Source organism: Erpetoichthys calabaricus, chromosome 1, assembly GCF_900747795.2.
Source record: "Erpetoichthys calabaricus chromosome 1, fErpCal1.3, whole genome shotgun sequence".
Classification (NCBI taxonomy): domain Eukaryota; kingdom Metazoa; phylum Chordata; class Cladistia; order Polypteriformes; family Polypteridae; genus Erpetoichthys; species Erpetoichthys calabaricus.
Genome location: NC_041394.2, coordinates 119,893,765 through 119,914,345, shown reverse-complemented (window position 1 = coordinate 119,914,345; position 20,581 = coordinate 119,893,765). Strand labels below are relative to the sequence as shown.

Here is a 20,581-nt window from a genome sequence, read left to right as displayed (position 1 = left end):
TCTCTGTTGTATCCTCAAACCCTCCCTTTTTAGACAACTCTGTCTTGCCAGAAGTGTTCAACCATCAATAAATAATTATGCAGCGTTTGTTATGCCGCTGGTTCACTATTGTGTTGTATTTTCCTCTCTCCAGAGTTCCATCTTTTCATTCACTTACTGTTGTATTCTCACACCAACCCGTTTTAGACAACCGTGTCTTTCCAGAAGTGTGTACCATTCAATAAGTAATTACGCATGAGATTGACCGTGTGTCTACCCGACGCAGAGAGGCGTGGGTAAGCCGTTGAACCCCATTCGGGCTGCAAACCGTGCAATTCCCTCTAAGTGCGACTCATACGCTCCCACTGATTACGTCCCTACCCTTTCTACACACCCCCCTCCCACCTCGCTACTACCGTAGTCGGGTGTCTTGGTGGATTATATATAGAAAAGCAGCCAAAACCGCACAGAGCAATGAAAAGTCTACGTGAGTCACAGGTGTATCTGGACTGTGCAAAAACGACAACGACTCAAGTGACGAGTTGGAGGTGGGCACATGACCAGGCAGTGCATACTGAACAAAACATCACCAAACTAGCATGTCAGACAGAGCGGAATGGGCGTCCTTCTCCTCTCCTCCCGTTCCTTTCTCCGCGCCTGAGCACCGTCCACCCCTATCCCTCCGTCTGGGAGTAGAAGCCGCGATGTCGGTCCGCCAGTTTTCAATCACGGACGATTGTGTGTTGGTTTGTTCCGTGCATTGTTACAATGTTGCTTTTCTTGCTGATTTATTACATTACCGATTTTTCAAATGTTAATTTTCTCCCTGTGCTTAAAAATCATTAAAAAAACTGGCCTGATTATGCGGCGTATGGTACGCCGCGGGTTGGCTAGTATGATAGTAATCCTCCAACTGTAATAGATAAAGTAGACACAAACACTCCAAAATTAAACTAAATAATCAAAACAACAATATAACTGTAAAATTAGACTTAATCAGCTTTTCAGCAGTTCATTCAAAGCAAAAATATTAAAGTCTCCCAAATAGACATATATTAAAACTTTAAAAATATCATCCTCTATTTTTCAGTACTGTCTATTAATTGATTAATGACAGTCCTCACGCTGGCTCATGGTTTTCAGAAATGTCCAGTATAGTTGTGTTATTTAAAGACTGTCTCACACTGTGCATCGAGCATGATTCATGTTTTAATGAAGATTTTTTTTTATTTGTTTTCATACAATTTTGTGATTATTTTGGGCTCCCAAATTACTTTTTTATGGTTATGGATTATCACGCTACTTTTGAAACATTGTGATTTTACTGTCCCCATCACCATAGGGTACCACTTAGGGTGACAAGTACAGATTCTTTTTTAGCAACATATAGGTTCACACATATCTATTATAGACTTTTCAAGTTATGTCACATGACTTTTTAAGTGATTTTCAGGTACTGGTTTCATTTACATAACCTTAGTTAGTTGGAGCCATCTGTGGCGCTCCCTCATGACCATCATTTCTGTGCTCTGACCAGTCTGTAAGTTGCTTAGACAAAATTTTGTCTTAAGTTGCAGGGATGGGCTCTGTGTATGCAAGAGACATGTGAACCAGTAAGCGCTAATAAGTAGAAAGCACAGTGCATATAATGCATCTTTAATATAATGAGGATGGGTGGTTTGGTCCTCACAGACAGAAGAGTGGCTCATCTATCTGATGTTTTATTTTATGTACCACAACAAAATGGAGAAGAACAAAAGAAAAAAAAACAAAGAGGTTGCAGCTGAACTTGCCATACCTAGAAAGCATTCATACAATACCAGCTCTGTCAGATGGCACATTAATGGCTTTCAGATAAATGGGTGAGATCGTAATACTTGGAAAATGTGAAACTGTGCTGGAATGTTGGTATGGAGTTGTGTAATTTGTCTTGCCCTGCGATTCCTGATCATGAAATCTGGCATCCTCTGGTTATAACATCAGTCACTGCAGTTGTCGAGTTTGACATGTACTTCCGACTAGATATTGTGTAATGTGACATTCACTGTCTGCCATTCTTCCTACTTTGGTGTCATCAACAAAAAATCGTATTTATGCTTTTATCAAGATTAGTTATACGCTTACTGGCCAGTTTATTAGGTACACCTGTTAACTGCTTGTTAACACAAATATCTAATCCGTCAATCACCTAGCAGCAACTCAATGCATGAAGGTGTGTGGACATTGTCAAGGCAACCTGCTGAAGTTCAAACCAAGTGTCAGAATGGGGAACAAAGGTTATTTAAGTGACTTTGAACATGGCATGGTTGTTGGTGCCAGAAGGGCTGGTGTGAGTATTTCAGAAAATGCTTACCTACTGGGATTTTCATGCACAACCATCTCTAGGATTTACAGAGGTGCATCTAAAAGAGGGAAAACATTCATTGAGTAGCAGTTCTCTAGGCGAAAATGCCATGTTGATGCCAGAGGTCAGAGGAGAATGGTGAGGCTGGTTTGAGCTGATAGAAAGGTAACAGTAACTCAAATAACCACTCATTACAACCGAGTTATGCAAAAGCTTCTCTGAATGCACAACACGTCAAACCTTGAAGCAGATGGGCCATAGTACCAGGAGACAACCCTGGGTACCTCTCCTGTCAGCTAACAATAGGCAGCTAAGGCAACAGTTCACACAGGCTCAAGAAAATTGGACAATAGAAGATTAGGAAAACACTGCCTGGTCTTATGAGTCTGAATTTCTACTGCAGCATTCAGATAGTAGGGTCAAAATTTGTCGTCAACAACATGAAAGCATGGATTCATCCTGCCTTGTTTCAGCAGTTCAGACTGGTGGTAATGGTGTTGTAATGATGTGGGGTGATTTGTTGGCACACTTTGGGCCCCTTAGTACCAATTGAGCGTTGTTTAAATGCCACAGCCTACCTCAGTATTGTTGTTGATCATGTCCATCCCTTTATGCCTGCAGTGTACCCATCTTCTGATGGCTACTTCCAGCAGTATAACGCACCGTGTCACAAAGCTCAAATCATCTCAAACTGGTTTCTTGAACATGACAGTGAGTTTGGTGTACTCAAATTGCCTCCACAGTCACCAGATCTCAATCCAGTAGAGCACCTTTGGGATTTGGTGGAATAGGAGATTCACATCATGGTTGTGCAGCTAACAAATCTGTTGGTGATTTTCATTCATTGAGTTATTAAAAACAAATCACTAATAACACCTGTGAAATCATGTTGTTTTGATACATTATTTGCAGTGTTATTCCAGATAATATTTGGGTAATTAAAGCCTCTCCTTACTATAATATCCCCTTCTAAGGGTGCATTTTAATACTCTTCAAAAGATGCATATTAGCATTATTATCTGGATTGTAGAGGTATTTCAACTCATTGTTTCATTCTTGATACAGCTAACATTTTCCCAATATTAGGTCTCTGTGCCTAATGCTTTCTAATCCAAACAATTGCATAAAAGACTTATTTCCATACGTGTTTGTTTTACCTATCTTTCTTAAATATCTAACCACTAGAGACATTTAAGTAACCACAAGTCTGTGTGCTGCCTGAACTACATATCATCATTTAATCAGGTTGTATGGTTACCAATATTCAAATATACTTTGCATTTTGTTATTATTTATCAGTTCATGTGAGCCGCTGTCTTGTGTGATGTTGCGATGTCCACGGCTTTATTTAATGTTATCTAAGACCCGGCACTTAAAAGTTTCTCGCTACAGCAATTTTTAATCTGTTACAAAGTAATCCAAAGTCTTGTTTATACCTCGTGTCTTCTCATTAAACTTGTATCTCGCGAATATGGTATTGCAAACGGCAGCGGGAGCGTTTCTATAAACTTAATTTAAACTTACGGTTCACCGTGCTGCGCTTCTTATTGTTTCGCTGCCTTCTCAATTGTGTAATGAATGTTTTCTTCAGCGCTCTTTGGGGCTCTTCCTTGTTTTGTACGTACTGCGTTCACAGTCAGTTCACGTGATTACGTGGGAGGCGTGATGACACGATACGCAACTCCGCCTCCCACGGCCAGCGAGCTGCAGTCCATTACAGTATATGGACAAAAAAGAGGTTCCAGTTATGACCGTTACGCTTTGAATTTCGAAATGAAACCTGCCTAACTTTTGTAAGTAAGCTGTAAGGAATGAGCCTGCCAAATTTCAGCCTTCCACCTACACGGGAAGTTGGAGAATTAATGATGAGTCAGTCAGTCAGTGAGGGCTTTGCCTTTTATTAGTATAGATCTATTCCCATTCCTCAGACTTAGCCAGGATTTTGTTATTGCTATGATTTCATAATTATGTGAATCTTCATATAACTTCAACTCATTTGCTTTATTCTTTATTCTGTTATTGCCGTAATGTCATAATGTGACTCATCATATAACTTCAACTCAATTGTTTTTTGATACTACTAACATTAAAGCAAGCTGCCCATTAATCCTATACCAAAATTAATCTTCAGTCTTACTTGCAATGATAAAGGGCAAAACTTCAAAGATCACTTTGTCAGGTCTAGTTTTGACTTGGCAACTAACTCCTTAAACATTAATTGCAGAACTTACAGCTTGCCCTTACCAATGTCATTGGCACCAATGTGGAAAATGGCAGCTAGATCTACTGCTGCTCTAGTTCTCACACCTGTCTGATAGGAAGTCAGCATAATGTATGAGACTGTCTGTCACTGGAAAAAACCTGAATCTCAATCTCTCTTATAATTGAGTCACCACTATTACTACTTCCATCCTTCTTGGAACTGTTTTTTGCTATCTCTACCTCTGTAGTGTGGAATCTCCTCCAAAGTCACTATCTCACTTCAAGACATGAGGACAAAATTTCCCAGTTCTCTAATACAAAGTAGGCTACCTGCCAGGGACGCTGAGCTCAAAGTGCTGTACTAGTGTTCATGTCCAGCATCATACAGGACTTGTACTTTATTGATGTCATTCTTAAAATTTGTTTGAGTTACTTTTAAAAATAAAATTTAAATGTAAGTGTATAAAAGCGACAGTAGTTGTTTAATGCCAATTATACATTTCTACTGTATTTGCTGTTAAAAATAATTTTCATTTACACACCCTCTTCCTGCTGCTATTCATAGACTTTAGGCTTCCTGATAAAGTTGTGTTTATCTGTACTAAGCTTTCCCTTATTTCTGTCAGTTTTCCTAGGTGACTGTCTCTTTGCCATTTGCTTTTTTCCTTTCTTCCTTTCTAATAATAATAATAATACATTTTATTTACATATTGACTTTTCCATGCTCAAGGTACTTAAAATAGCTTCTGCATGGAACAATAAACAAATAAACACAGGATATACAAAATGTTAAATAGAATAAAAGAAAGAATAAACCAGAGTGTAATACTAATTTCAATACTAGAAGAAATGTCTGAACAAATCACATAATTTATGATATAACACACACACACATATTATTCTGTGCATCTGGACAGAGAGTTAAACTGAAAGAAGGGGTAGAGAGTTAGGTTACGGTAAAAGGCTTTCTGAACAGTTGAGTTTTAAGTTTTTTTAAAAGAATTAATGGAGGAAGCTTAATTAACACTAGAATTACCAGAGCCAGCAAAAAAAACTCACAATTCTGGCCCACTTTAAATCCCTTCGCACCTCTCCGTCAGCATCTTTTGTCTTTTAAATGTGTCAATAAGCCCAAGCAGCCTGCTATACCATCCCAAAACCCCAAACCCCCCCCCCAACCCCCCACCACCTCAGAACGGGCAAGAAGTTTTTCTGGTTCCTGCCTTGATTGATTATCTGGGAGTGAGCTACCCAGAATTGTAAGGGGAAATAATTTCATGTGTGTTTTGTGTCTACAATAATCTATGTAAACACATTGTTAAAACAGAAACATTTTTCATGTTTTAGTAATAAATAAAAAAATGTAGACATGAACTGTATAATGTGTGAAGGCTGAAGGCCGAATATCAAATAAACACTTTCACAAAAGGTGCAAGTACAATACAACAGCTTGGTGCTGTGGTTACAACTGTCGACTTACAATCCAGAGGTCGGGAGTTTGAAACCAGCTCCCCCGCAAATTTACCATTTTGAGTAATGAGCTGCTGTTATTATTAATATTACAATTAATAATTACAATTATTAATATTACAAAACCTTACAATTCTGGATAGCTCACTCCCAGATAATCAATCAAGGAAGGAACTGAGAGAGCTTCTTTTCTTGCCCATTCTGAGGCAATGGGGGGGTGGTATAGCAGGCTGCTTGCTGCTTGGGCTTATTGACACATTTAGAAGACAAAAGACGCTGACAGAGAGGTGTGAAGGGATTTAAGGTGGGCCGGAATTATGAGTTTTTTCGTTGGCTCTGGTAATTCTAGTGTTAATTTCGTGAGGTCATTCCAAAGTCTGGAAGCTATACAGCTGAAGGCCCTGTTACCCATAGAGTGCAGGGTAGTGTGGGGCACAACAAGATTGCCAGAATCGGAGGACCTTACTGGGTGAACAGGAGCATGGCGATGGAGAAGATCACTGATGTAGTCTGGTGCAAGGCCATTTAATGCTTTTTAGGTAATTAATAGAATTTTATACTCGATCCTGTAAGACACAGGGAGCCAGTGAAGGCAAAGTAGGATGTGATGTGATGTATTCGCTGTTGCTGGTACATGTAAGGACTCAGGCAGGAGAGTTTTGAATTAACTAGAGATGTGATTTAAGATTTGAAGGGACACCTGTCAGTGGGGAGTTGCAGTAATCAATGTAGGATGTGATAAAAGCATGGACAAGTTTCTTAGCATCAGAAAAGGAGAGGAATGAGTAACACTTGGTCATTATCTACTTGTTTCCCGAACTGATTCTTCTGGTTATGCTTCTTCTCAGTTACATATGTTGCTGCCTCACCTGCCGGTACTACCAAAACATCTTTGCCAAGGGCATCGTTAGTAAAGTGCAGTTTATACTCCAATGTCTTGACTAAACTGCCCATCATGGCTTGGTCATTCATGTCCCGTAATTATTCCCTGTCCCTTATTGGCTAGCTATCTCTTTCAATATTTCTCCACCGAATAGCTAATATGTGGTGAGTGTACTGGTGCAACATGACTGACGTTGCATCATACAGGTGGATGCTGCACATTGGCGGTGGTTGAAGTGGTTCCCCCTCTCTATGTAAACCACTCTGAGTGTCTTGAAAAGGTTTATATGCAAAAATAATAATGCAATAATGCAAAATTGTTTTCTTTTTATGCACACACCCTTTATTCTCACATTACTTTGCTCCTGTGCCACTGAAAAGAAAAAACAATAAAACAAAGACCACAAAATGTGAATCTGAAATTCACAAGTATTGTTACCAAAATTATATTGTTTTTGAAAACCTTCAGTGGCATCCTGTTAAGATACATTTAATCCATTTTATAAGACGTCACTTAACGTCCAGATTCAATAATATGTAAATGTAAACCATGTTAAAAGAATAAGTAAAATTTACAAATATACTATTAAGATTTTTGTTTGTTTTACATGCTTAGCTACTACAGTGCCATTTTTTGTCAGCTTTTACTTCTCTGAGGCCTTTGCTTCCTTTAACATTTTGAATATTTTATTTTTATTTTATCATTGACATGTTTTCCTAATATAAATTGTTTGTTAATACCAAGTTTATATAATCTTAAACCAAATGCACAAAGAGATGTTTAATCAGGAGTACTGTAGCAAAAAATATATATGTGACATCATTACCATCCATCCATCCATCCATCCATTGTCTCCCGCTTATCCGAGGTCGGGTCGCGGGGGCAGCAGCTTGAGCAGAGATGCCCAGACTTCCCTCTCCCCGACCACTTCTTCTAGCTCTTCCGGGAGAATCCCAAGGCGTTCCCAGGCCAGTCGAGAGACATAGTCCCTCCAGCGTGTCCTGGGTCTTCCCCGGGGCCTCCTCCCGGTTGGACGTGCCTGGAACACCTCACCAGGGAGGCGTCCAGGAGGCATCCTGATCAGATGCCCGAGCCACCTCATCTGACTCCTCTCGATGCGGAGGAGCAGCGGCTCTACTCTGAGCCCCTCCCGGATGACTGAGCTTCTCACCCTATCTTTAAGGGAAAGCCCAGACACCCTGCGGAGGAAACTCATTTCAGCCGCTTGTATTCGCGATCTCGTTCTTTCGGTCACTACCCATAGCTCATGACCATTACTGCGGATGCCGCACCGATCCGCCTGTCGATCTCACGCTCCATTCTTCCCTCACTCGTGAACAAGACCCCGAGATACTTGAACTCCTCCACTTGGGGCAGGATCTCGCTACCAACCCTGAGAGGGCACTCCACCCTTTTCCGGTTGAGGACCATGGTCTCGGATTTGGAGGTGCTGATTCTCATCCCAGCCGCTTCACACTCGGCTGCGAACCGATCCAGAGAGAGCTGAAGATCACGGCCTGATGAAGCAAACAGGACAACATCATCTGCAAAAAGCAGTGACCCAATCCTGAGCCCACCAAACCGGACCCCCTCAACACCCTGGCTGCGCCTAGAAATTCTGTCCATAAAAGTTATGAACAGAATCGGTGACAAAGGGCAGCCCTGGCGGAGTCCAACTCTCACTGGAAATGGGTTCGACTTACTGCCGGCAATGCGGACCAAGCTCTGGCACTGATCGTACAGGGACTGAACAGCCCTTATCAGGGGGGCCGGTACCCCATACTCTCGGAGTACCCCCCACAGGATTCCCCGAGGGACACGGTCGAATGCCTTTTCTAAGTCCACAAAACACATGTAGACTGGTTGGGCAAACTCCCATGCACCCTCCAGGACCCTGCTAAGGGTATAGAGCTGGTCCACTGTTCCGCGACCAGGACGAAAACCACACTGTTCCTCCTGAATCCGAGGCTCGACTGTCCGACGGACCCTCCTCTCCAGGACCCCTGAATAGACTTTTCCAGGGAGGCTGAGGAGTGTGATCCCTCTGTAGTTGGAACACACCCTCCGATCCCCCTTCTTAAAGAGGGGGACCACCACCCCGGTCTGCCAATCCAGAGGCACTGTCCCTGATGTCCATGCGATGTTGCAGAGGCGTGTCAGCCAAGACAGTCCTACAACATCCAGAGCCTTGAGGAACTCCGGGCGTATCTCATCCACCCCCGGGGCCCTGCCACCAAGGAGTTTTTTGACCACCTCGGTGACCTCAGTCCCAGAGATGGGGGAGCCCACCTCTGAGTCCCCAGGCTCTGCTTCCTCATTGGAAGGCATGTTAATGGGATTGAGGAGGTCTTCGAAGTATTCCCCCCACCGACCCACAACGTCCCGAGTCGAGGTCAGCAGCGCACCATCCCCACCATATACAGTGTTGACACTGCACTGCTTCCCCTTCCTGAGACGCCGGATGGTGGACCAGAATCTCCTCGAAGCCGTCCGAAAGTCATTCTCCATGGCCTCCCCAAACTCCTCCCACGCCCGAGTTTTTGCCTCAGCAACCACCAAAGCCGCATTCCGCTTGGCCTGCCGGTACCTATCAGCTGCCTCCGGGGTCCCACAGGACAAAAGGGTCCTGTAGGACTCCTTCTTCAGCTTGACGGCATCCTTCACCGCCGGTGTCCACCAGCAGGTTCGGGGATTGCCGCCACGACAGGCACCGACCACCTTACGGCCACAGCTCCGGTCAGCTGCCTCAACAATAGAGGCACGGAACATGGCCCATTCGGACTCAATGTCCCCCACCTCCCTCGGGATGTGGTCGAAGTTCTGCCGGGAGGTGGGAGTTGAAGATACTTCTGACAGGGGGCTCTGCCAGACGTTCCCAGCAGACCCTCACAACACGTTTGGGCCTACCACGCCTGACCGGCATCCTCCCCCACCATCGAAGCCAACTCACCACCAGGTGGTGATCAGTTGACAGCTCCGCCCCTCTCTTCACCCGAGTGTCCAAGACATGTGGCCGCAAGTCCGACGACACGACCACAAAGTCGATCATCGAACTGAGGCCTAGGGTGTCCTGGTGCCAAGTGCACATATGATCACCCCTATGCTTGAACATGGTGTTCGTTATGGACAATCCGTGACGAGCACAGAAGTCCAATAACAAAACACCGCTCGGGTTCAGATCAGGGGGGCCATTCCTCCCAATCACGCCCTTCCAGGTCTCACTGTCATTGCCCACGTGAGCATTGAAGTCTCCCAGCAGAACGAGGGAGTCCCCAGAAGGTATGCCCTCTAGCACCCCCTCCAGGGACTCCAAAAAGGGTGGGTACTCCGAACTGCTGTTCGGTGCATACGCACAAACAACAGTTAGGACCCGTCCCCCCACCCGAAGGCGAAGGGAGGCTACCCTCTCGTCCACCGGGGTAAACCCCAATGTACAGGCTCCAAGTTGGGGGGCAATAAGTATGCCCACACCTGCTCGGCGCCTCTCACCGGGGGCAACTCCAGAGTGGTAGAGAGTCCAGCCCCTCTCAAGGAGATTGGTTCCAGAGTCCAAGCTGTGCGTTGAGGTGAGCCCGACTATATCTAGCCGGAACCTCTCAACTTCGCGCACTAGCTCAGGCTCCTTCCCCTTCAGAGAGGTGACATTCCACGTCCCAAGAGCCAGTTTCTGTAGCCGAGGATCGGACCGCCAAGGTCCCCGCCTTCGGCCACCACCCAACTCACACTGCACCCGACCTCCTTGGCCCCTCCCATAGGTGGTGAGCCCATGGGAAGGACATCATTACCTGTTTTACTTAATACCAGAATCAGTAAGATGCACAACTCAGCAAGATCATGTAAAAAGAAAGAAAATAGGTTAACAAAAATTAGTATATAACTTTTTTCATAATGTAACTCTTCAACATATCACAGATATTTCAGTGCAGCGACTGTTCTTTTCCTTTTATTATGCAAACATGAGGAGTGGAAGTCATCATGGCAAAGGTTATAGGAGGAAGTAAATAATAGTCCCAATGAGCTTAACTCTAAAACAAAACAAACTCATTCTGGTGCTTGTCGCACTTTTAAACTATTTCAGGACTCAAATTTCTCACCAGAAACAGGCTACCAGTGCTCTACAGTACTCAGCAGGCCATCCACCAAAGCAAAGGTGCCATCTAGATTTATGTATGGTCCCCCAGGTTTTAGGACTGTATTGAAAATTAAAATTAAAAAAATGAAACCGGTTGTGATACATTACATGTGCAAATTAGTGCGTAGTTCTTGGTATTATTATGGATGACTATTTTTCAAGAGAGGAGGCTAAAAATAAAAGATGAATTACTTGAAAATGCTGTTTGCCAAAACTACCTGATGTGCTGAAGTAAGGTCTCCAAGGTGGTCAGATTGTTTTTAAAAGCATTTGAAGCTACTCTGCTTTTGAGTTATGCTATCAAAACAGTGCTGTGATTGCCAGTTCTTCAAATGTATACATTCAAGAAATTATTGAATATTATAATTCCCAGCTTTTATTTTTGTGCATAAATTGAATTAAGTTATATAAATTGAGTTAATTTCTGTAATAATCACCTTTGATTGCTTTTCAGATTTTTCTTTAATCATCATCTTTATATTTGTTTGAGATTTTTCAGGAATTAACTCTTTTATACATTTCTGTATTGTGTTTAATTTGTAAAGTTTCAGAAGCTTCTCTTTTAGATAATTTTTTTTTACTGATTTCATTTATTTTTGTTTGCAGAGAACATTGGTTGGGCTTGTTCGAGATTTGAGGGGGATCGCCTTTGCTTTTAATGCAAAGACCAGCTTCATGATGCTTTTTGATTGGATGTATCCTTTCCATCACTAAATGTCAAGTCTTTCATATTTAATACTGGAGATTTCCTATTCACTAAAATGAGTTCCTGTGGTCTTTTAAATGTTTTTGATTCTACATGTAGTGCATAAGTATGGTATTTTTGTGTAAGTGCTTTAAAGATGGCTATTAAAGGAGCAGTCTGATTTCAATAGAAGTGATTACCTGTGCCAAATTTACAACAAATTGTCACCTGTGTGAGTAAAAGGTTACATAAGTGGAATCACACTGTTATTATTGTATATGTCTGCTGTATGACATTTTCTCCTGCAAAATATTCCAAGTCTTATCTGTGTAAATAAAGAAACAGTTATTCCATAAACATAGTCCCATAATAACCCAACGACCAGAGTCTACAGGATGTTTATATTTATATTTAACCATTTGAGGATTGTTTAGTAGTTTCCATGCATATATAGTTTAGTTTAGTTCATCGGCAACAGATTTTTAAACCTGCCTCTTCAAAATGTCATAATATACTAATATATACAAGATCATGTTATGTTCAATAACTTTTGATCCAGTAAAAATAGAGCCATTGTAAAAGGTATTTGGCTTTCAGATTAAACATTTATACAAAGAAACAGGAGCAAGATAGTAATAGTTAATAGTAATAGTTTCATTTTTCTGGTAATATAAGCAATGACTGTGTATATTTAAAATGAAAACCATTAGCCTTTTAGATTAATTTCCTAGGGTCATTGTTCTTTACATGGCCAAAAATCTTTGCATTTTTCCCCATATTTTCTACTGTGTCATTTCCAAGTTCATTAGGCTAGATCAATCAAAACGTTCTCCACCTTAAAATTATTACTAAATGTCTAGATTCTTGAAATATTTTTGATTTGGAATGTGTATGAATAGTATGAATTTTTTTCCTGAACCTGATGGCAGCTATCCATCCTACATGCCAATATTGCAAAGAGCAATTGAACTTTGGTATCACGACCCTGCCTGCACAACACCAGTCCTCAAGCTCATGGCAGAGCTGGTTCATAACAGGTCAGCACGTGTCTGATAAAAAAAACTTGCATATATGGGAAGGAAATTAAGCTATAGGACAGATACTAAGAAGATTTTAATTAGGTATGCACAATGAGTAAAATCTAAACATATGAAAATAGGTACTGTCAGCATCAGAAAAGGAAGTGTGCTTAGTTTAAAATTAACAAATAGTGGAGTTTCTAATGAAACAAGCTAGCGTTTTACTTGTGAAAAATCAGTTTTGTATTACAATGTGCAGAAACCGGTTTTTATGTTTTTTTATATTTTTACAGGTCACAAAGATTACAGTTTGATGTTTCCTCACCCAATGGTATCTTGCTTTTTAGAGAAACCAGCAAAATGATTACAACCTATGGTAATGTGAATACTTTCTAACTTCAGTTCTTGTCATCTGAAAGCTATAAGCATAGTAGTCATTAATGCATTTTTAAAATTCTTTAAAGGGTAATTTACCCTTTAACCATATTAAACATACTTGGTTATTATAACATTATAACAGGGTTACTGTTGATATCCCAAATCATATTTTTCCTTTGCATATTCAAAAAGGTATACTTAGAATAATAGGCTTAAGCTAAACTTCAGTTTCCAGTTTTTTCTCAATACAATCCAATTAAACATCAAAACCCATGTTATTTAAGTAATAAACACACCTCATCATATTTCTGTTTCTAAAAGGTAGAAAGTAAAGAAATACTAACCATATGATGCATGATATGGTTGTAATCTGCCAGTTTGTACTCTGTTTCTTTATTGTCTTGGCCAAGAGTATGCTGATTTGTTCTGTGTTCAGTGAGCATGAAAGAATCAACTAAGGAAGATGCATTACAAGGTGTAGGTTTTTAAAGCTTTTTAAAAAATAGGAAAGGTTTGTTTGAAAATTTAATGGTAGCCTTTAGTAGACTGTTAAATTAACAGTAAATTAATGTTGTTTTAGTTCTCTCTATGTAACTCAGTGTAGCTTAAAAATGAGAACAGATATACAGTACTAGAAGTGTATGTAACTGATTGACAGAAGCCCAAGTGTTATACATCCTTTTCACTCATGTAAGTTGCCTTTGCTTATGCATACATTTACCAGGTTGGGTATGTTAAACATCACAATAGCTTCACACAAGAATTAAGTAGTTTTAGGTGGTTTGGAAAAAGTTGTTTTATAGTTCCATGTTAGGTTAATTGTTTTACAACATTAAATTTGTGTTTATTATAAAATAATTAGGAAAAGGAATGGACCCTTGAAGGGGTTAATTAAGCCACTAGATACCTCCTTGCATCAAAGTCTTACGTTGGACTGTTTTGTGTGATTGCTATCAAAGGTGCGAGGTTATTCTAACTAATGAAAATAAACACATTTTAGTAAATTTCTGAGTTAATCCACAAATTTCCTTAGTTTTTTGTCTATAAAATAAGGCTACTAAAAGCCTTTATGACCAAATGGCAGTGTGACTGCAATAACATTTCAAAAACAAAATGACTTTGGAGTGTCATTATTCCAACCATTAACATTTGCCATTACTTTCATTAGTACTGTTTGAGTGATACTCCATTTATTAAATAACAATTTCTCTTTGTTAAAGAAGAAAATGAAATAAGGTACAACATGGCATGCATAGAAGACATCCTGGCATCTCTGCTTCATCAGTGTGTGTAGAAAAGAAGTCCTGACTAGATAGTTAAAGAGAAAAAAGGATTTTTAAAGTGTATAAGAGTAGTTTTACTAATGTCCCAAGTGACTGTTGTCATATGTTTAAAAAAATTTTAAAAATCAGTTGGATTTGGCCTCAGCCTTCTTTCTCCTGCAATTTTATGTAAAACTGTTTTCCAATGTTGAGTTCATTTTTTGTGAATACTACCAGTTAGTTTATAGGAAAACATGTTTGTGTTTCTAATATGTCTATTCTTCATTTAATCCTTCACATGAAATTCTTAAATTTTTGTAAAGTTTTTAAAAATTAAAATGAGTTAGTTTTTTTGAAAGTGAATACTATTAATTAGCCATTCTAAACTAATGACTAACTTTCAATATACATGTAATTTGGCAAGAGCTGACTTTTTTTTATATAGTAACTTATAAGTGCAACTTTAACTATAGTATGTAACAACCAAATATATGTGAGGCATGTTTCATAAGAACAGTTCATATTTTAAGTAAATTTTTCATCTTTTCTCCAGGCAATCGTATTTTAACTTTGGGGGAAGTACCAAAGGATCAAGTTTATGCACTAAAATTGAAAGGAATCTCAGTATGCTTCTCCATGCTAAAGGCAGTACTTGGAGGCAACTACGTGAACTTTGGAGTATTCCGTCTCTATGGAGATGATGCACTAGATAATGCCTTACAGACTTTTATTAAGCTACTACTGTCTATCCCTCATAGTGATCTACTGGTGAGTGACTTAAGTATAAGAAGTCTCCCACATATAAGGAAGACTGCAGATCTGCCATTTTTATTGATGAATTATACACATCATATGTCTGTATCTTAAGTTGAAAGAAAACATCACACTATGTACAGAAAATATTATTAAGCAATTCGTTTTTCATGCTGTTAGTTATTTGTTATTTTACAAAGAACAGTTAAAAATGATAATGTTCTGTTTTTAAGGTTATATTACTACTCTTTTTTGGCATCAATATAGCTTTCTTTCTCCTCTACTGGTTGTAAACATACAAATCATCAGTGTCTGGACAACAAATAAGTACATTTGTGTGAAAGTAATGAGTGGGTGAAGCAAACCGAGAGATGGTCAGTGTTTCTAGTTCATTCATTCAAAATATAAAACGCCATAATTTAAAACATTTTTAGTTATCTAACATCAAGAGTAAAAAAGCAAGTTAGAATGCTACAGTGCATCAATTTTAGAATTAAATATACTATATACTGAACTGACCATAGCTAATTACAGGCCTGTTTTTCCACAGTTAACTACCATTGTAACAGTTTTACTTACTATTCCATTTTCTTTTCAACATGGAAGAACTCAAAGGAAAGCTATCCAGCTCACCCTAGTTAATTGGACTAGCCCGGTTTCAACCATGCAGAGAATATGTATTTATTGCTGCTTGTTTTATAATGAGAAATTTTTCCTTTGTTAAATGTGAAGTTCTGTATTAAAAATGATTTGAGATTATTTATTATTAGTGCAAGCTGAGCTGAGACTTAACAGTCAGTGCAGGCAACAATTTCTGCCATTATACTTTACACATGAGCACAAGACCATTTCCTCTGACATTGCTCACTTTGTGAAGCCTTGTACTGTAATCACCCACCTCTTTTATCCTCCAGTGATTTTTATTTTCTTACTTTTTATTATTGACATACAACATCTATTGTTATGTTAGCTGCTTTTTTCTTCTTTATAGTCCACCAGTATCACTGCTTTCATTCAGTCATATAGCTATTCAGTTATTATCGTGATAGTTGAAAAAGAAAACAGCCAGAATACTCATGTAATCAAAGCCATTTATCCTGGCATAACTTCATAATTTAAAAATATATTAGATTTAATAATATGTAATAAGATGTATTTAAAAATTAACCCTTAACAGCATTTTCAGTATGTGTCATTTGTAAAAAAAAAAAAAAATAAAAAAAATTTTGTTTTGTGTCTTGCTTCAGTAAACTATTTTGCTATAGAGTACAGCATACTTATATTGTAGCTCTAGCTAATAGTAATAATAACTTCTATGAAGTCTTCTCAAATATTCAGGGTGTACCTCAAAATGCATAGAAAGTGAACTCTAGTTTCAAATGTATGTAAACTTAAAAATATAAAAAGTTATTTGAATAGTTTACTTATTGCCTCTGATCCTGCAGGACTATCCCAAGCTGAGCCAGTCTTATTATTCCTTGTTGGAGGTACTCACGCAGGACCACATGAATTTCATTGCTAGTCTGGAACCTCAGGTCATTATGTATATTCTCTCTTCCATCTCTGAAGGACTCACAGCACTTGGTAATAACACTTTTATAAATGTGTTGTCTTATATTTATTAAAATACAGATTGTATTTGTCAAAACACCCTGTTTTCTTCTCTAGGTTGTCTACCTTTTAGATTTTATAGTATTCTTAAGAATATTTCATTTCTTTATATTTTGTGAAGCTAATATCATTGTGCAGTAATGTTTCCTGGTATGGTAATACTGAAATTTTAATAAGATCAGCTGACCTTAGCTTTAAAATAGTTAATTGGGGTGTTAACACTGCCTTTCTGTTTAGTAGGAAAAATGTTGAAAAAGGTGACACAAGTTCCCACCAACATAATAATGCAAAATAGTGATAACTAAAACATGAATGTGTTTAATATTTGGCAGAGCATTTCTTTCAGGTTGATGCAGCTGTATCAGGAACCCTTAAACCACATTAACCACCAAAAGTAATAATGACTCTGTCTACACTTAGATTGATTCTAAGCGATAGTGTTGCAGTCAAAATAACTTGCTTACTCCTAAGCTTGTGTTTGTAGTTATTTTGAAGGCATACATACCCCACTGATATGTACTAATTTAATAATTAACATAGAACTTGAAAAAGAAATTAACATTATCACTAAATTAAGGTGACTTTCTAGCAAACCATTTTTGAAAAACAATTCCTTTAAAGTGGTCATCTTTATATATTTTATAATATATTTTTAAACTCATGCAACAGTATTTTCTGTGTGACCACCATGATATCTAAGAAAAATCTAAGGAATAATAATATGCACAGAAATTCAAACAGTTTAGACAGTAGAGGTGTTTGTTACTAGGAAGTTGTGTTAGACTTTATGACCTTCTTAATTGCTCCATATTTACTATATATAGAGAGAATCATTTTCAAAATTAACAGCGCTTTGGATTTTCAAAGGATAAACATCTTTTGAATTCTTCAGAACATGTTTTAATAATTTTTGGAAACTTGTATGTCTGTTTTCCATAATAGTGTGTCTTTTTTTTTTTTTTTGGACAGTCAAGTATGAATAGACAGATTCTTATAAAATTTTGTATAAAATTTGCTAGTCTTAAAAGCAGGTTAGGTTTTGTTTAAATTCTAGCTGTTTGGCTTAGAGCTTTTAAGGGTCAAATCTTTCAAATGCAGTAGTCACAATAATTAACCTTAAATTACAAAAAGTTTTTTGAGCTTGGGAAAAGTGCAACAGAAATCAGATGTTTTTTTTATTACATTTTATGGATCTATTATCATACAGGTTTGCCTTTAAAGTAGATTAAAATGTGAAAAATAGAGTTCAGTGTTGTTGTACACTGTACTATATGCTTTATTCATGTTGCATGCATGGAGAAAGTCCTGTTGGCCACAATAAATTTTTTTTCTTTTAAAAACTAGAATTTTATATTTTTTATAACCATGTGATGAAGTTTTGCTTATAGTTAAGATGTTACTAATGAAATATGATAGATTAATAATAATAAATTTTATTTATATAGCGCCTTTCCCATGCTCAAGGTGCTTCACAGAGTCTTAGAAAAAAAAAAAGAAGTTCAATATACAAAAATGTGTAAGACAAACATTTAAATTTTTGGTTGCAGAAAGAGTTAAGAATTCTATAATTTTGGTAATCACATGGATAATTCCTGAAGCATAAAGTGTTTTTTTAAACTATAATATTTTAGAGTCCCATACATGTTTGAGGGACTTGCCTTTTTTCAGCTTGAATGATCATTGTCAAACTTGTGCCAGGAAATCTGTAAAGAAATAGCTTCAGCAGAGCTTATTTCATAACAGTGACACACAGTGTCCACAATCAGTTATGTCAGATTCTACCTTCACAAAATTCTAATTTGATAAACACAAATGAAAATGAATTTTATGGACAAAGTGATATTTAAATGAAACATCTCTATATGCATTAACACTAGAATTACCAGAGCCTACGAAAAAACTCGTATATCCGGCCCACCTTAAATCGCTTCTTAAATCCGTTCACACCTCTCTGCCAGCATCCTTTGTCCTCTAAATGTGCTGATAAAAGACAAGCTGCCAGCAGCCGGCTATTCCATCCCCCCACCGACTTAGAACGTGAGCAAAGTTTTCCCAGGTCACGCCTTGATTGATTATGTGGGAGTGAAGTGGAGTTTTACAGTGGAAATAAGACATCATTATTCTAAAGTAATCTATGTAAACACATTGTTAAAACGGAAACTTTTTCATATTTTAGTAATAAATGTTACAAAATGTAGTAGGCATAAACTATAGAATATATAAAGCCCAAGTTCCAAAGATCAAATAAACACTTTCACAAAAGCTTCAAGAATGATTCAACAGCTTCTGTGGCGTAGCGCGCTAAGAGGCAAATCTACTGAAAGAAATGTACTGAAAGAAAAAAAGAACATGTGCGTTGTCCTTGCTGCACTGAATAAGCGCAGGCGCTCTAACATCACCCCTCCCCCCATCTGACTAAGATCGGGGGAGGGGTGATGTTAGAGCACCTGCGCTTATTCAGTGCAGCAAGGACAACGCACATGTTCTTTTTTTCTTTCAGTACACGTGGCTTCCCTGTTTATTTATACATCTAGTGACTTCTCTGCCTGTCTGTCTCTCTATTACGCAGTGCTCTGTCTGTCTGTGTGTTATGGATCTTAAAAATAAGTTATAAGGACAGTTGTTCCTGTTAATTGCAGTCTCAATTGTTAAAAAATATTTGAAAAGGAGCATCCCACATGAAAATATAACGATCTCAGTAACTGACAGTGCATACCAATGTATAAATTTTATGTCCGTTTGAGGTTTAAAAGAAAAGAAAAAAAAAGCAACACTTCATCCCCAGCGGGGATTCGAACTCAGGTCTGTGAGGCAAGGAAAAGCTGCTCTGCGCTAAGAGGCAAATCTTAGCGCGCTACGCCACAGAAGCTGTTGAATCATTCTTGAAGCTTTTGTGAAAGTGTTTATTTGATCTTTGGAACTTGGGCTTTATATATTCTATAGTTTATGCCTACTACATTTTGTAACATTTATTACTAAAATATGAAAAAGTTTCTGTTTTAACAATGTGTTTACACAGATTACTTTAGAATAATGATGTCTTATATCCACTGTAAAACTCCACTTCACTCCCACATAATCAATCAAGGCGTGAGCTGGGAAAACTTCGCTCTTGTTCTAAGTCGATGGGGGGATGGAATAGCCGGCTACTGGCAGCTTGTCTTTTATCAGCACATTTAGAGGACAAAGGATGCTGGCGGAGAGGTGTGAACGGATTTAAGAAGCGATTTAAGGTGGGCCGGATATACGAGTTTTTTCGTAGGCTCTGGTAATTCTAGTGTTAACACTAGAATTACCACCGCCTACGAAAAAAATTGTAAATCCAGTCCACCTTAAATCCGTTCGCACCTCTCCGTCAGCGTGTTTTGTCCTGTAAATGTGCTGATAAAGATAAGCAGCCTGCTATTCCATCCGCCCACCAAGACAACCAGCAAGCAGCCTGCTATTCCATCCCCCCACCGCTGCAGAACGTGCACAACGTTCTCCCAGATCATACCTTGATTATCTGGTAGTGAAGTGCTGGAGTTTTAGAGTGGAAATAATAGATCATTATTTGGAACACGTGTGTTCCATTTCTACAATAATCTGTATAAACACATTGTTAAAACAGAAACATTTTTGATATTTTAGTAATAAATGACAAAATGTAGGCATAAATTATATAATTTGTGAAGCCTAAAGTCCAAAGATCAAGTAAACACTTTCACAAAAGATTCAAGGACAATACAACAGCTTCCATGGCGTAGCGGTAAAATTTGCTGACTTGTAATCAAGAGTCCCCGGTTCAATCCTGACTGCCTCCTGTATTTACCGTTTTCAGTAGTGAGCTGCTCATATTGTTAATATTATACAGTAAACACATA

The 20,581-nt window shown here is 38.6% G+C and overlaps 1 protein-coding gene and 1 pseudogene across 1 annotated transcript in view; one reads left to right on the top strand and one right to left on the bottom strand.

The window, feature by feature from the left end:
- The window catches only part of LOC114655061 (protein PBDC1), a 187,032-nt gene that overhangs the window by 108,571 nt on the left and 57,880 nt on the right, over positions 1 to 20,581 (bottom strand). The gene's annotated exons all lie outside the window — the stretch shown is intronic.
- Positions 1 to 20,581, top strand: part of LOC127526958 (exportin-7-like) — a 113,166-nt pseudogene that overhangs the window by 79,097 nt on the left and 13,488 nt on the right.